The sequence below is a fragment of the Vulpes vulpes genome, chromosome 12, assembly GCF_048418805.1.
Source record: "Vulpes vulpes isolate BD-2025 chromosome 12, VulVul3, whole genome shotgun sequence".
In the NCBI taxonomy this organism is placed as follows: Eukaryota; Metazoa; Chordata; class Mammalia; order Carnivora; family Canidae; genus Vulpes; species Vulpes vulpes.
In genome coordinates, this window is record NC_132791.1 from 94,201,409 (window position 1) to 94,217,935 (window position 16,527).

Genomic DNA, 16,527 nt, shown 5'->3' on the forward strand with positions numbered 1-16,527 from the left:
GAGAGAGGCAGAGACGCAGGCAGAGGGAGAGGGAGAAGCAGGCTCCCTGTGGGGAGCCGGATGTGGGACTTGATTCCGGGACTCCAGGATCACGCCCTGGGCTGAAGGCAGGCGCTAAACCGCTGAGTCACCCAGGGAGCCCCTGCACCTGAGTTTTGAGTCTGGAGATCTTTTCTTTGCCAGCCTTGGAGCATTCATTGCATTTATACTGAGGCTGAATGTTGAACAAGGTATTAAATCATGGGAGGTAAAGCTGGAAGGGACATCATCTAGTCAAAACTGGCATTAATTAAAACCTATTTAATTGGATTTTCCTATAATACCCCCTCCGGACCCAGTATTGAAGTAAAACATATACTTATGCTTTTTCTTTAAAAATTTTAAATTTGGTAAAATATACATAAATGTCCTCAAAGTTCATCCATACTGTACCACGTTAGAATGTCCTTCCTTTTATTTATTTATTTATTATTTTTTTTTTTTAGAATTTTTTTTTTTTTTTTTTTTATGATAGTCACACAGAGAGAGAGAGAGAGAGGCAGAGACACAGGCAGAGGGAGAAGCAGGCTCCATGCACCGGGAGCCCGACGTGGGATTCGATCCCGGGTCTCCAGGATCGCGCCCTGGGCCAAAGGCAGGCGCCAAACCGCTGCGCCACCGAGGGATCCCCTGTCCTTCCTTTTAAAGGCTGAATCATATTCCATTGTATGTATGTGCCACATTTTGTTTATCCCCTCATCTGTTAATGGATATTTGAGTTGTTTCTTGTTATAGATAATTTTTGGAAAATACAGACATATAAAAAAAATAAAATTCTGTCATAATCTCAATGCCAAGAGGCAATCTTTGTTAACATTTTGGCACATTTCTTCTTCGTGGTGAGCATTGACATTTATGGTTAACTCTTCTCAATTATAAGGGATGATATCTTCATGCATGTTTCTCTGTCTGAATTTCTGATGTTTCTTAGAAAGGGACTCACTGGGCCTGTGGGTGTGAAAAATTTTTAAATGCTTCATGGATAATACTAAAACACCTTCCAGAAGTAACTATAATTTTAACACGAGGAGACTGAAGAGAGAAAGCCTTCCTTTGTGCCTGTGGCTCTTTCTACAGTGAAAAGATGCCATGTTAAAAAACAAATTTGCATATTCAACGAAGTAATTTCACATATGCCTACTATTGATAATACACAAATAAAATATCCGGATACTTGATTGATGTCTTTACTCCACGATTTACGAGAGATTTGGTACCATGAACATTTCTCTTTACCCAGGGATCAAATTATTGTTTTTATGTGCAGGCCTGGTTGGGATCTGGGATCAGGAGCTATGAAGGACTCCAGGATGTATACTGAATTATGTGAGGTGATGACAGCCAGAAGGAGGATGTGAAGTCTGGACCATCACTTGGGCTGGGTCTAACCTCACTTTCTGTTGCCCTGAGAGTGAAGTTGAGGTGGAGTCTTTCCCACCTGGGTGATTGGTGTGAGGTGTGTGCCGCCTGGGGAGAAAGCTGGGCACTAGGCCTTACCCTGGAGAACTCTCCATGTGATGTTAAACAAGCCCAGCAACACGCCTGGTCCTGATGAATCTCTGCCAACAATTATCAATACTTGTCTGCCCAGACTAGCCAGTTTGTCTCCAGAGGCAATGTGGTTTTGTTGATGGAGGACCTCATGTAGCATTGGGAGTCTAGCTCTGCCATTGCTTCCCTGGGTGATCTTGGGGAAGTTGTTGGCTTCTCTGAACTTTGGTTTCCCTATTGGTTTCCTCAGTGAGAATCAGTTCAAATGGCTGTGTTAAAGGAACTTGGAAGCCAGAAAAGGTCTGGATAAATATCTGGTGTTTTAGCTCAGGGGCAACTGTGTGGTTAGTGCGGCAAAGATGGCGGCGTGGGTCAACTTTGAAAGCAATTGGCTCCCTCAGATTTTATTATCGTCCTAAACAGTATCACTTCAAAAAACACAGCATTTCTTACTTGTACTATTGCTCGATGCATTTCATCCGGTCTCATTTTTCCCTTACACAGTTCTGGTACGCACGCCATCCTCATTTAATCCCTACGGCAACACCATGAGGCACTTCTAACACAGGAACGTGCTGTCCCATGGGGTCATGGGGTTTTAGTGACTTGTCCCAGGTCACACAGAAGCAGAGCTGGGGCTGAAATACTGGACTCCTGCATTCAAGGCCTGTGTATCCATCCCCCCCTCCAACCCCCTATCTGAAGGTCCTCACATGGGACGATTCTGTGGTTATTTCCTCTTTTACCTGGTGTGACCTTGGGCGAGCTACTGCACGTCGAGGGCCAGGCAGTCTGGGGTGCGAGGGACACGAAAGCTCTTTCCAGATCTAGACTCTGAAGCTCTCTGATGTCACCTCTTCAGGCAGTGTCTGCCCTGCAGCTCTTGCTCTTGCCACTCCTTTGGGTGGCCCTGCCTCTCCGCTGCATGGGAAGTAACGTGAGGACAAGAGTGGAGTCTGGGACGCCTCCCGCCTCCCGCCTCCCGCTGCAGCCTCCAGCCCTCCCGGTGGAAGCCCCTCCTTACTGCGGGGCCCTGAAGAATATGCTTCTTTTCTGTTGTTAATTTTGAAGGCAAGATGCTTATTATTTATTAGTCACCCCGAGACAGTCTATTTAGAGCTGTTCCGGCCTATTTGGCAAACACGCTTTAGTGATATGTACATATTGTGGTGTTTGACCCTGTAAACAAGACTTTATTATTACCCTCAGATGCTCACACCGCCGTGTAAAAAAGTGACATTAGTGTCTTACATCTTCCCCCCGCTGTGGTTCGTGCTAACTAGCGATCTGTGTTAGCCGTTTCCAGACTGCTCTCATGGGGAGGAAGAAAAAGTGCCTCTTATGCTATTTGTGAATGGAAAGCGGCAGACCGTTGGAGGAAAGGTAGATGGTTAAGGTTTTTGCACTTTTTCCATTTTCAGATGTGTGGAACCCCTGTGGAGATCCTCGCTGGGCACAGGAGTGGGAGTAACCAAACTCTGGTGTGCTGGATCTGATTTTCCGCAAACCTGTAATGCTGCCGAACCTTGGTTTCAGCGTGAGATGTCCAGACAGCCTTGTGTGGACTGTGGCCGTGGAAAACCATCTGCTGAGACGGGCAAATCCAGAGCCTACTAAATACCAGCAATTGTCCCGCCGAGAACAGTGCTGTGCTCTGTGGGGTTGGGTGATGCGAGTCCAGGAAATTATAGGCTGCCCAGTTACCAGGCCTTCTACAAAGATTATGGGGTGACTTACTGATCTTTAGGTGGGTCAGGGGTTTTGAGGGAAGGTTAGATTTAAAGCATGTAGTTAGAGTTAAAAAGACAGACTGGGCCTGGAATCTGAGAGAGAGAGAGAGAGAGAGAGGAGGAAAGTCCAGGCAGAAAGAGACTTGGGCTCTTGTTCTCATTCTGACACAGCCAGTGTCTGGGGTTAGGGTTTGGGGAGTGGGGGGTCTGTACAGCTGCCGGGCAGCCCCTCTGTTGCGCAGAGCAGCGAACCACAGCTCATCAACCACATTTCTTGCTCAAATTTCTCCCGCTGATGGGAGTCACAGCCACGTGTTCCAATGTCCAGAGCAGGACACCTTCTATTACTCGAAATCATTTGATTTCAGTGATTATCTCTTTCAAATTTTCCCTACCCCTTTGGCAGCTTTCTTGGTGCTTGAGGACATTTGATACTTAACGAAAGAGGCGTATCGAGGGGTCACCGCAAAAAGAGTGAAAACCAGAGAGGGAGTTCGGTTTGGGCTGTGTTAGTGTGAAGGTTCTTGCAGGCTGAATTGTGTCCTCCAACATTCGTACGCTGAGTTCTTAACCTCCGGCACTTCAGAATGTAACCTCATGTGGAAATAGGGTCATGGCAGATGGGATTGCTTCTAATGACGTCATACTGGAGTGGGGGGTGGCCTTCACTCAGCATCACTGGTGTCCTGAAAGAAGAGAAAGCAGAGACACAGACGCACAGACACGGACACAGGGAGAATGTCATGTGATGAGGAAGGCAGAGATCGCTGGCAAACCACCAGGAGCTTGGAGAGAAGCCTGGGACAGATGCTCCCTCCCAGTCCTCAGAAGGAAATAACCCTGCTGACACCTCAGTTTTGGGCCTCTGGCCTCCAGAACTGTGAGGAAATACATTTCTGTTGTTGAAGGCCGCTAGTCTATGGCGCTTTGTTACGGCAGCTGTAGCTGACTGATACACGTCACCCCCTTCGAGCTCCTCTCAGGTGACCCCTCACTGGCATCTACCATTGGCCTGTGCCAGTTTTGTTCTCCCAAAGCACATGTTTAATGTTCTCTAAGGTATTTTTTTAGTACTGAAAAGAGCGAGGTAATAGGGGAAAATGTTGAGGAAAAAGTAAACAATCAATTTTAAGACCTTTGGTTAGATGTTTTTGTTGTTGTTGTTGGTGGTGGTTTGGTGTGTTTTTTTGTTTTTTGGACACAAAATGAAAAAAAACACTTTCTGAAGTAACTGGTTGGACAGTTTTTCTCAGGGACTTTTTTGGCATTCTACTGTTGAGCCTCCTAACCTGGGAGCGTTTATCCCTCAATCTGGTCCCGGAGTTTATATTGTTTGTGAGTTTTGAGTCAACTGCTACCTAACAGAGAATGTGCTCCTTTTCCTTGCCCCAAATATTACCCACACTTCCTAACCATGTCAGAGGGCTGCCCTGAGGACTGGAGTCCTTTGTTCTGTGGAGTGGTTGCTAGAAAGTCCCACTTCTTGTTGTGGGGCCCTTTGAAGTCTGCTCTCCTGCTTATGTCTTTGGTCCCTTAGAAGCCGTGTCACAGAGACCGTCAAGCTGCACCCTCTGCAGCCACATCCTCACCGGGCTGGACTGACGTGTGACCCTCACACTGGTAAGGGCTTTCCTTAGCTTTGGAGAGCCTGAAACTAAATGGCCCAGGACTGTTCTGGTTGCTTTGTGAGAATGAAACCCTTAGAGGAATGATATGTAAGGCTGTGTGTGAAGAGGGGTGTACATGGTGCACCTGGGTGGCTCAGTCGGTTAAGTGCCTGCCTTTGGCTCAGGTCATGATCTCAGGGTCTTGGAATAGAGTCATATCAGGCTCCCTGCTCAGTGGGGAGCATGGTTCTCCCTCTGCCTCTCCACCTGCTCCTATGCACACGCATGCTCTCTCTCTCCCTCTCTCTCAAATAAATAAATAAAATCTTAAAAAAAGAGAGAGAGAAGGGATCCTGGGTGGCTCAGTGGTTTGGCGCCTGCCTTTGGCCCAGGGTGCGATCCTGGAGTCCCGGGATCGAGTCCCACGTTGGGCTTCCGGCATGGAACCTGCTAATCCCTCTGCCTGTGTCTCTGCCTCTCTCTCTCTCTCTCTCTATGTCTATCATAAAAGAGAGAGAGAGAGAGAGAGAGAGCAAGAGCGATGTGTACCTTTCTGGTAACCAGGGTGCCTACGCTCCTAGTGCTGCTTCATGAGCGTGAAGTCAGAGCAGAGGGAGCTGGTACCCCTAGAGAAAGGCTCAGGACCACTCCTGCCCCACAGAGCCACTGAGTCCTTGTACTCTGCACAGACCACCCTGCACCTGTCACGAGTGTTCTTTAGACAGACTCACAGACACTTGATTAGGTGAAAGCTTTCCTTTAGATTAACTATGTAGTTAAGTTCTATGAAATTGTTGTTTTCGGGAGGATCAAAAACAGCCCAGTATTGACACATTCATATTGTTCAACCTAATAGGTTCTTCAACTTTTAAATTTAATTCTACACAAGTTGCAAAAATAGTGGCCTCATGTACCTATCGTCCAGCTTCCCCCAGGGGTGGCATCTTAGATAATGTAGTTCACTCTCAAAACCAGGAAATTGATATTGGCGCCATACAATTGACTGGTTTATAGGCCACACTTGAATTTTACCAACCTAAGAGCTCTTGGGGGCTAGTCCTACTTATTTCCATGGTAACACATTTAACAATCTCGTAGGCTCTGCTTATTTTATAGGTGATAGGGTTTTCACTTTACTTTTATGTTTTTGCAAATACCACATTCTCAAGACAGAAATTCAGAGGCACCTGGGTGGCTCAGTGGTTGAGCGTCTGCCTTTGGCTCAGGGTGTGATCCTGCAGTCCTGGGATCTAGCGCTTGCATCGGGCTCCCTGCAAGGAGCCTGCCTCCCCCTCTGCCTATGTCTCTGTCTCTCTGTGTGTCTCTCATGAATAAATAAATAAAATCTTAAAAAGAAATAGAAATTCAAACGAGAAAATTGTGTATAGTTGTGTTGGGTGTGAAAGCTTCCTGTCTCACACAGGAGTACTTACTGTAGAAGTTTGACGTGAATCTCTCTTTACCTTTTTTGTGTGCATGAATACGTATCCATATATATATGCTAAATTTATATACACCCACAATGTGTAACTTCTTTAAAAGTCACATTTTACAAACAATTTTTTCTCACTAATATGTCATCAACAGCATTCTATGGCCACAACACATTTTCATTTATTGTCATTTCACTGAGTGAAAGATAGTTTATCTGCCCCGTTTGGTACTCTCCCCACCCTTAGCCATCTCCTTCAGTCCAGGCTCCCTGCCGTAGATGACACTGTCTTCCCTGAATACCCTGCCTCCTTGTCATTCCATTTTCCCAAAATAATTCCATCTTTTTTCACCAGGGGCTCAATTTCCGGTGTGACTCCAAGACCCTCCCAACTGGCTGGCTCCTCTGTACTCACCCTGCACACCCTCCACATCACGGTGAGCCACGTGGACTGACTAATCTGCGACCCTCTCAACCTGCCACACTTACCACTTGTCATTTCTTACTTGCCAGACGCGTGTTTCTCCCAGGACTGTTAATTTGGGGAACATTTATATAATCTTTATGGACGTCTGCTTTCTTATCTGTAAAAGGAGGAGGCTGGATCGCCTACAAGGCTATGTGGTCTAGGGCAGGGGTGGGCAACCCTTCTTTGTACAAGACTGGGTAGTAAATATTTTAGACTTCGGGGACCAGAGAGTTTCTGTCATTACCCCTTAACTCTACTGTCGTAGCACAAAAGTGGCCATTGACAGACAACATGTAAATAAACAGGTGTGGTTATGTTTCAGTAACACTTTATTTATGGACACTGAAAATTGAATTTCACATTGTTTTTTTTTCATGTCACAGATATTTATTATTATTATTTTTTAGGCGTTTAAAAATATAAAAACCATTCTTGACTCACAGTACAAAAATAAAGAGAGCCGGCTGAATTTGGCCCACGGGCTGGGCTAGTGGAAAGAGACTGAGCTTTGGGGTCAGACAGATAAGAACTGGAGTTGCTTTTGTCACTGGCTAGCTTTGTGAACTGGTCAGGTTGTACAAGCCTCTTAAACTTCAGACCTTGTAGAGCTGTGAAAATTAGAGATAACTTATGTAAAGTTACCGACGTGCAGAGGGCACTCAGTATGTGTTAGCCCATTTGTCTTTCCCTTAAGGATCTTTCCAAGACTGGAATTCACTAACCCAGAGAGCAAAGTCCATTTCTACCATGAAGCCTTTCAGCCTGGCTCCGGCATATTCTCTGCCCTAACTGCAAATGTACGTATGTGTGCACAGAGTTTTACGCTTACATATGGGTTCCATGCCTCTCCAGGACGACAGGGAGAATGTTACCTCTCACCATGTCTAGCTACGAGAGGTCCTGAATTTTATTTCATTTTATTTCATTTTTTTTGAAGTCCTGAATTTTAGATTGTAGGTGAAATGTCTCAATTTAGTAATTCCTTAGTCTTTCAGAATTCTATGGTTCTATTTATATATTCTGTAAAAGACATTTTCAAAAGTCCTGTGATCTCCAAGTGCCCTGGCACAAAAGTCCAGTGTGTTTCCAGGCTTCTGGACTCACTCACGTCCCTTCCAGGTCACATGCTTGGACATTTCAACCTGTTCTAGAATTCAAAGTGATTTATGTGGATTCTTTCTTTCTTTTTTTTTTTAATTTTTATTTATTTATGATAGTCACAGAGAGAGAGAGAGAGAGAGAGGCAGAGACACAGGCAGAGGGAGAAGCAGGCTCCATGCACCGGGAGCCCGACGTGGGATTTGATCCCGGGTCTCCAGGATCACGCCCTGGGCCAAAGGCAGGCGCTAAACCACTGCGCCACCCAGGGATCCCACGTGGATTATTTCATTTGACACCCATGACCAGTTTTATCAGTATCTTTCTTTTCTTTTAAGGATTTTATTTATTTATTTGACAGAGCAAGAGAGAGAGCACAAGAAGGGGGAGCAGCAGGCAGAGGGAGAAGCAGACTCCCCACTGAGCAGGCAGCCTGACGTGGGGCTCCATCCCATGACCCTGAGTTCACGACCTGGCCCAAGGTAGATGCTTAACCAACTGAGCCACCCTATTAGGGTCTTTTTATACAAGAGCCCAGGCTCAGAAAGGTTGAGGTGATGGCCAACATCCCACAGTTGTGTGTGTGGGGGGGGTTGGATGTATGCCCCTGGACTCTGGGTCTGGTGCTCTGTTTGTTGCACAGCCAACTTCCAACATTACTTCTAAATCTTCTTCTTTTTTTTTTTCATTGCTTCTAAATCTTACATTTGGTCCACTCTGCTCCTTGATCAGGTATTCATTGAAACTGCAGTCTATAGCTTTTTCATGTTCTGTGAGAGATCAATCCTAAACAACTTTTTGCAATGCAGTTGGTCAATTGGCATTCAATAAATATCGATCCCTTTGCTCAGACACTCCAGACATTTCAGTAGTTATTGCCATCAGTTGGCCTGCTGTAAGCATTTGCCGCTTGCTTCCATGAGCCCACGGATGCTACGGAGGCTACACACGGATGGCTGTGTCTGTCGAGAGTCTCTCAAGTTGGGGGTAATTTTTGTTCTTTTGTTTTAAGTTTTTAGTTAAGTTCCAGTTAGTTAATATTAACTAACAGTGTACTGTTAGTTTCAGGTGTACAAGATTGTGATTCGGCACTTCCATACATCGCCTGGCGTTCATCACGACAAGTGCATTCCTAACCCAATTTGCGAGTAGTTCTAAGAGCAGGAACATCTGGGGTCACCTGGTCATGTGGGTGGCTCAGTCGGTTAAGTGTTCAATTCTTGGTTTCAGCTCAGGTCATGATCTCAGGGTCACGAGATCGAGCCCTGTTGTTGGGCTCTGCGCTCAGCTGGGAGTCTGCCTGAAATTCTTTCTCTCTCTCTCCCACTACCTTCTCCCTTTCCAAAATAAATAAATAAATCTTAAAAAAAAAAAAAAGGTAAAAGGCAGGAGACTCTGGCATTAGCCTGGCTCAGGCCTAGATCTCATTGCCGGTTCTAGTCAGGCATCAGGTTATCTAACCTCTGCATGTCTGGTCTCCTCTTCTGCAGAGTGGAGAAACGAGTATCTACATCATAATGAGGTTAGAATGCACTGGTCTATCAACAGGGCTGAAAAACAGTAGCTGGTGTCAATAATAAGCCATGAACACACAAACCAGGTTACGCTGCGGAAAAAGCGTTCTGGATCTCAATGGCTTACGAGGTTGTCTCCACATATTTACATGCTATGTCCATCGCGAGTGAGCTATGGCTCTGCTTCACGGCGTCCTGCCTTGGGATTCGGGCTGACAGAGAAGCTTCTATCTGGAACACTGGAGCAGAGGGAAAAGAGAGCTTGGCAAAGCCCAAACTGGCTCTTAGAGCTGGACGTGACACACATTACTTGTCACCTTCCATTGGCCAAATCAGGTCGCATGGCCAAGCCCAACATGATTAGGAAGAGAAACTCTTACTCTCCCCTAAGCAGACGCAGTGAGTATTTTTGAACTCTATTACAGTTTGCCACAATACATATGCAAAACAACCTTCGGAAGTGCTAGAAAGTGTGGTACAGAAAAGACACGTAGATGTTGAATAAACATGAATGTGGAGTGTGCTTTCAGGCTTAATTGCTTCCAGCATAAACGATTCTTTCAGAATTTTCTGAGAAAGGCTTGTCATTGTCACTCTCTTGTCAGGTTTATATAAAACCAAAGATTACAGTACATACACTCCCAACAGCTGTCAAATACACAGAGTTCTATGAAAGCCAAGCTTCTGCTTATCTTCTTGAAGGCTTTCAGAGGCAAACACTGATCAAAGCAAATAGCTCCTTTTTGTCAGCCACTCTAGGCTTTTAAAATGAATTTGGAGAAATTAATGGCAATGTATGGAGACTCATTAATTTAAACACACACACACACACACGCAACACACTATTGTCAATCCTTTGGATCCTGTATCAGTCAGGGTCCTTTAATTATAAACAACAGGATCCATTCAGGGGGTGGCGGAATCTGGTAACAGCAATTAGGTAGTTGTAGTTCAGAGAATTTCCAAGAGAGTTTTTGCACTTAGAAACGATGGCTGAATTACATTGATTACATTGCTGGGCTGTTCCAGTAGAAAATTGACTGCGGCCAACATTGGGCTTGAGGCACTGTTACTAGAACCCCTGCCAAGTTGCCCATGAAAGCCAGATGCCTCCCTTCTCATGTGCTCTGCCCTCTTGCCAGAGAGAATCCTGGGTGACGTCCTTCTCTTTTTAAATTTTAGTTTTTTAAACCATCGTTTCCAAATCAAAATCTCATGCATACACCACCTTCACCAAGTGATTGAATTTTGCATCCCGATACTGAAAAAGTTTATTACAGCATGTGATGCGTTATGACATATGACATCATCTATGAAATATCCTTTTATTGGGATGCACATAATGTCTGATTATCTTTATTTCTGTAGTGATAGCAGCTATCAATAGTTATTGCCCAGATCCATCAATTCACTGGGGGGTGCAAAGTGGTGTTTTTTTTTTTCTTCTAATTTTACTATTTCTTTAAAACTTCTTTTGTTGAAATAATTTAATAAAGATATGCTCTTCCTCTTATCTACTTCTGCATTACTCCATTGTTCTCATTAAAATAGAAAGGCGGGATAGATGTTTGATTTTTTTCTTTCCCTTTTTAAAATAGTTTTCAAGACCATACATGGATTCTTATTACTCTATCATTCTCTAAAGGTGACTAATTAGTTATAAAATGTATATAATATCATGAATTCATAGATCGAAATATGTTTGATTAAAACCTGAGCACTAGGCTATTTCAAATCAATTGCAGATATCATTTTCAAAGCTTAAGTTGTTCCGTCTTTTGCTTAGTGGAGGCCTCTTCGGTTTGGTTCCTGAGTCCTTTTGACGTGACCCTGGTGGTCTTTAATAGTTTCCTTATTGTCTGACATGACAGGCTCATTTTGTGCATTTTGTGCCTCAGACCAGAATCGGTCATTTCTATAAGAAACCTTGGTTTCTTTTAGTGTGAAATGGCATTTCAAGACCACAGTCTGGCCACTAATAGTGTCTGTTGCTACTGGATTGGCCATTATTTCTAGGTTTCTTCAGTGGACAAAGCTAGCATATATATGTGTGTATATATATAACTATATGTAAATATATATATAGTTATGTAATATTATATGTGTTTTTAAGACAAAATAGAAGATAGGGTACCTCAGGAGTTTATTTATAAGTTGTACTTCCCATTCACATTTATGACTAGGCTTTTCTTAAACTTAACCTTTTGAATGTTTAATCTGTAGGTCCCTTCTTTCATACTGATTATCTTAATTCCCAAATACAGAGGATAATATAATCAGAATATCTTAAAATGACCCATTTATTTTATCTCACGTAAAGTCTCAGACTAACAATACTACTACTACCACCACAAGTGGAATTATGAACACTCAGACATCTTTCTCAAAGGTTCTCGTTCCCTCCATTTAAACAGTTGTGCTATACTTTCTACTTGACCTGAACATATAATTGTCAAATACTTTACTCTCTTCCCTTTAAGGCTTACTTAGTCTTAGTTCTAAGTCTGTCGGATGTTCTTCACCAATCCTTATGTCAATGTCTCTGGCCATTTTGTTTGTCTGAAGCTTGATCTCTAGCAGATTCTTCAGAAAGGGCTTTGGATGGTAATGATATTCTTTGATTTCTTGCATGTTAACATTTTGTGCTCTTTATACTTTAAAGCTAGTTTTAAATACATTAATTATTGCATTATTAATACATTATTTTATTTTCTTCTGGCATAAAGTTTCACTGTCAAAAAGTCTGATGAAAAGTTAACCTCCGTATCATAAAGATCACCACCTGTTCATCTTCAGTAATTTTTTCCTAGAATATATTTTGGTGTCAGTCATTCTGGGGTGCTATTTTTAGCTACTTTGTGTGCTCTTTTAATATGTAGTTTCAATTACTTTTTCCTTTTTCTTGAATAGTTTTTTTCTTAAAGATTTTATTTATTTGTTCATGAAAGACACAAAGAGAGAGGCAGAGACTCAGGCAGAGGGTGAAGCAGGCTCCCTGAGAGGAGCCCAATGTGGAACTTGATCCCAGGACCTTGGGATCATGACCTGAGCCTAAGGCAGACGCCCAACGACTGAGCAACCCAGGTGCCCCTTGAATAGTTTTTGAAATAAAGTTTTTAGTGTTTGTTCTGTTCCTTTGCTTTGGTTTTCTTCTTCAGCAGCTCCTATTATCCTGTGTCGGCTCTTCTTTGCCTGTTTCCATATTTGCTGATCTCTTTCATATCCTCTTTATTTTTCTCAATTTCTTTTTAAATTAATTAACTAATTAATTAATTTTTAGGGAGAGAGAGCAGGGGGTAGGGGGAGAGAGCAAATCCTCAAGCAGACTCCCTGCTGAATGTAGAGCCTGATGTGGGGCTTGATCCCAGGACCCTGAGATCATGACCTAGGCCAAAACCAAGAATCAGGCACTCAATTGACTGCACCACTTAGGTACCCCTTTTCCTATTTTATTTTAAAATGTCCTTCTAAAACATTTTTCTATTTCTCTTAAGGCATTAGGTATTGTATTTATTCGTTCCAATTTTCTCTTCATTTCCAAGTTTTGAAATGATGTTTTCTTTTATATACAGTATTTCCAGAGTTCTAGCATCTTATTTCTGAGTTTTTCTTAGTTTTGATTTATGTTGTTCTTTCATGGCTTGTATCTTTAAAAATTTTATTTTAGTTTTTTTTTTTTTTTTTTTTTTTTTTAATAGGAGGTTACAGGTTTTACACAAGTCCTTCTGGTGGTTTTTCACGATTTATAGAGTTTTTTTTTTTTTTTATAGAGATTTTTTAATAGCTTTTTTAAATCTCTTTTTTCTTTTTTTAAAGATTTTATTTATTTATTCATGAGAAACAGAGAGAGAGAGGCAGAGATACAGGCAGAGGGAGAAGCAGGCTCCATGCAGGGAGCCCGACATGGGACTTGAGCCCAGGTCTCCAGGATCAGGCCCTGGGCCGAAGGCGGCGCCAAACCACTGAGCCACCCAGGCTGCCCTAATCTCTTTTTTTCTTATAATAACTTCACATGGGATTTCATCTGGATATTTTTGTGTTGTTTATTTAAAAAATCAATTCTCCTGAACCTTTAGAACCAGATATGATTGACAGTGTTGTTTCTAATTTTTATCTTCTGTTGTTTTTGTGTAATGTTCCTGACTCTGTTCTCCCTCACTTTTAACTGGGTTTTCTCTTTCCTTTGTCTCTATCCATGCAGTTTTGATTCCCTTTCCAGAAGCTTCTCCTCTTCTGCCTGTATCTCTGCCTCTCTGTGTGGAGGCCTGTCCTGAAAGGGAGCCCCACCTTAACAGTTCCAGGAATTCACAGAGGCTTGACTTCTCCAGACCCACTAGTTCTTACTGAAAGACTCTTGTATTTACTCACTATTGGATTAGGCAAAGCCCTTCTGGCTTCAGCTGCTGTTCTCAAGTTGTCCCCCTGAGCTCTCCTTTACATACCTGTTGGGCTATTTGGGAACTTTCCTACTCTCAAGTCCAGCAGACACCTTTTTCTTCACCCTGCTTTCTCTTACACAGGTTTTGAGAACATGTAGACCGCGTGACAGTTGATGATCTTGTATTTCGCAGTTTGAGGAGGAAATGTTGTCATCTAGTTTTGTTTAAATGTTGTCCATGGCAATTTGGTTTTGCTATGTAGTTGGTTAATCTTTTTATATGAGAATTCAGAGAAATTAAAAAACTATGCCCCTGCCTCCATCTTTCCAGAATTCTCTCTATATGTATTCCTTCTTGGAACTTTTCTTAACATAACTGAAAAAAATTCTCATGCCAGTGTATGTGATTCATTGAGATTAAGTCACATGTCTTTGCCCTAGTTACAGAGGAAGCTGGAAAAATAGTTTCTGACTTCCACCTTGGGAACGTGGAACTCGTAAGATTGCAAATGCTCTATCATAGGAAGAATATTGAAAATGCATGAACTATATCCATTATGGATCTACATGTTAGAGCTTGACTTTTACACAGATAAGCCAGGTTGATGCCTTGTGCAATGTCATTTCGAAGGTTTCAAAGGTCTCAGCAGCCTGAAATATTTATCACAATGTTTTGCCAGAAATGAGGGGCATTAGAGTTTTTTAGGGTAAAGATATTGTCTATTAAGGACTCCAAATTTCATTTTAATCATGAGATTATGATATATGGGAATTTTAGTTCAGTTTTTCTGATCAGAGGACTGGGCAACTGGTTGTTTTATCTCACAAACCAATCATCTGAATGACTGGCTTTTTGGATTAATTTAACCATCATGAACTGGCTGTGTGTGTGTGTATAGAGCTTTTGACTCTAGAGCTCAAAAGAAGCACCCCAAATTTACTGTTGTGTCATTTTGGATATGTCTATAGAGTGAGAAGTAGTCACAGTGTCCTACCTCTTTCAGCGCCTTATGTAATATACTGTTGAGCACCATTTTTTTTTGTGATAATACTCAGTTCAATTGATTTTGGTTCTTTTCTGGCATATCCCAACTTGTTCACCTCCCCTACTGGCCTAACATGCTTTGGAGGAAACTCTTACAACTTATAAATCAAGGTATTTAGGACCCCCTCCCCCAGCTTTAACATCTTTACATACCTGCTCATTAATTAAAGAACACAATTCCTTAACAAAATATTACCAAATTGAATTCAGCAATACATTAAAAGGGTCATATACTATGATCTAGTAGGATTTATTCCAGGGATTCAGGGATGGTTCAATATCTGCCAATCAGTCAATGCGATACATCACATTAACAAACAAAGGATAAAAATCAAGATCGTCTAAATAGATTCAGAAAAAGCATCTGACAAAATTCAACATCAATTTATTCTTTTAAAGATTTATTTATTTTAGAGAAAGAAGAGAGAGCATGAGCAAGGAGGGGGCATAGGGAGAGAGAATCTCAAGCAGACTCCACATCCAGTGTAGAGCCTGATGATCTCACGATCCTGGATTTGATCTCACTATCCTTAGATCATGACCTGAGCTGAAATCAAGAGCCGGATGCTTCACTGACCGAGCCACCCAGGTGTCTCTTATCATCAACTTATGATAAAAACTCTCAACAAAGCAGGTATAGATGGAATGTACTTCAATATAATAAAAACCATATATGAAAAGCCCACAACTAATGTCATACTGAAGGGGGAAAAGCTGAAAGCTTTCCTTCTAAGATCAGGAACTAGATCATGCCCTCTGGCCACTTTTATTCAACGTAGTGTTGGAAGTCCTAGCCAGAGTAATTAGGCAAGAAAAAGAAATAAAAGCCATCCAAATGAAAAAGGAAGGACTAAACCATCACTATTTGCAGATGTCATGATATTATATAAACAAAAATCCTGAAGACTCCATCAAAAGACTGTTAGAACTAATCAATTCAGTAAAGTTACAGGATACAAAATTAATACACCAAAATCTGTTACATTTCTATACAGTAAAAATGAACTATCAGAAAGAGAAATTAAGAAAATAATCCCATTTACAATTGCATCAAAAGGAATAACAAAACTAAGAAAAATTTAATCGAGGTAAAAGGTTTGTATACTGAAAACTATAAGACATTATTGAGAGAAATTGAAGAAGACACAAATAGATGGAAAGACATCCCATGGTTATGAATTGGAAGAGTTAATATTGTTAAAATGTCCATACCACCCAAAAGCAATATACAGGTTCACTGTAATCCCTATAAAAATTCCAGTGGAATTTCTTCACAGAAATAGAACGAACAATTCTAAAATATGTATGGAACCATAAAAGATTCTGAATAGCCAAAATAATCTTGAAAAAGAATAACAAAACTAGGGACATCATGCTCCCTGATTTCCAACTATATTACAAAACTGTAATATTTAAACAGTGTGATATTGACATAAGAACAGACACGTAGATTAATTGAACAGAATTTAGAGCCCAGAACTCAGCCCACACATTTATGGCCAATTAATTTACAACAGCGGAGCCCAAAAGACAGTCTTTTCGATAAATAGTATTAGCAAAGTTGAACAGCTACATGCAAAGGAATGATACTATCTTATGTCACATGCAAAAATTGGCTTAAAATGGGTTAAAGACTTGAAAGCAAGGCCTGAATTCATATAACTCCTAGAAGAAAACATAGGCAGTAGCTCCTTGACATAGTTCTTGGCGATGATTTTAGAATC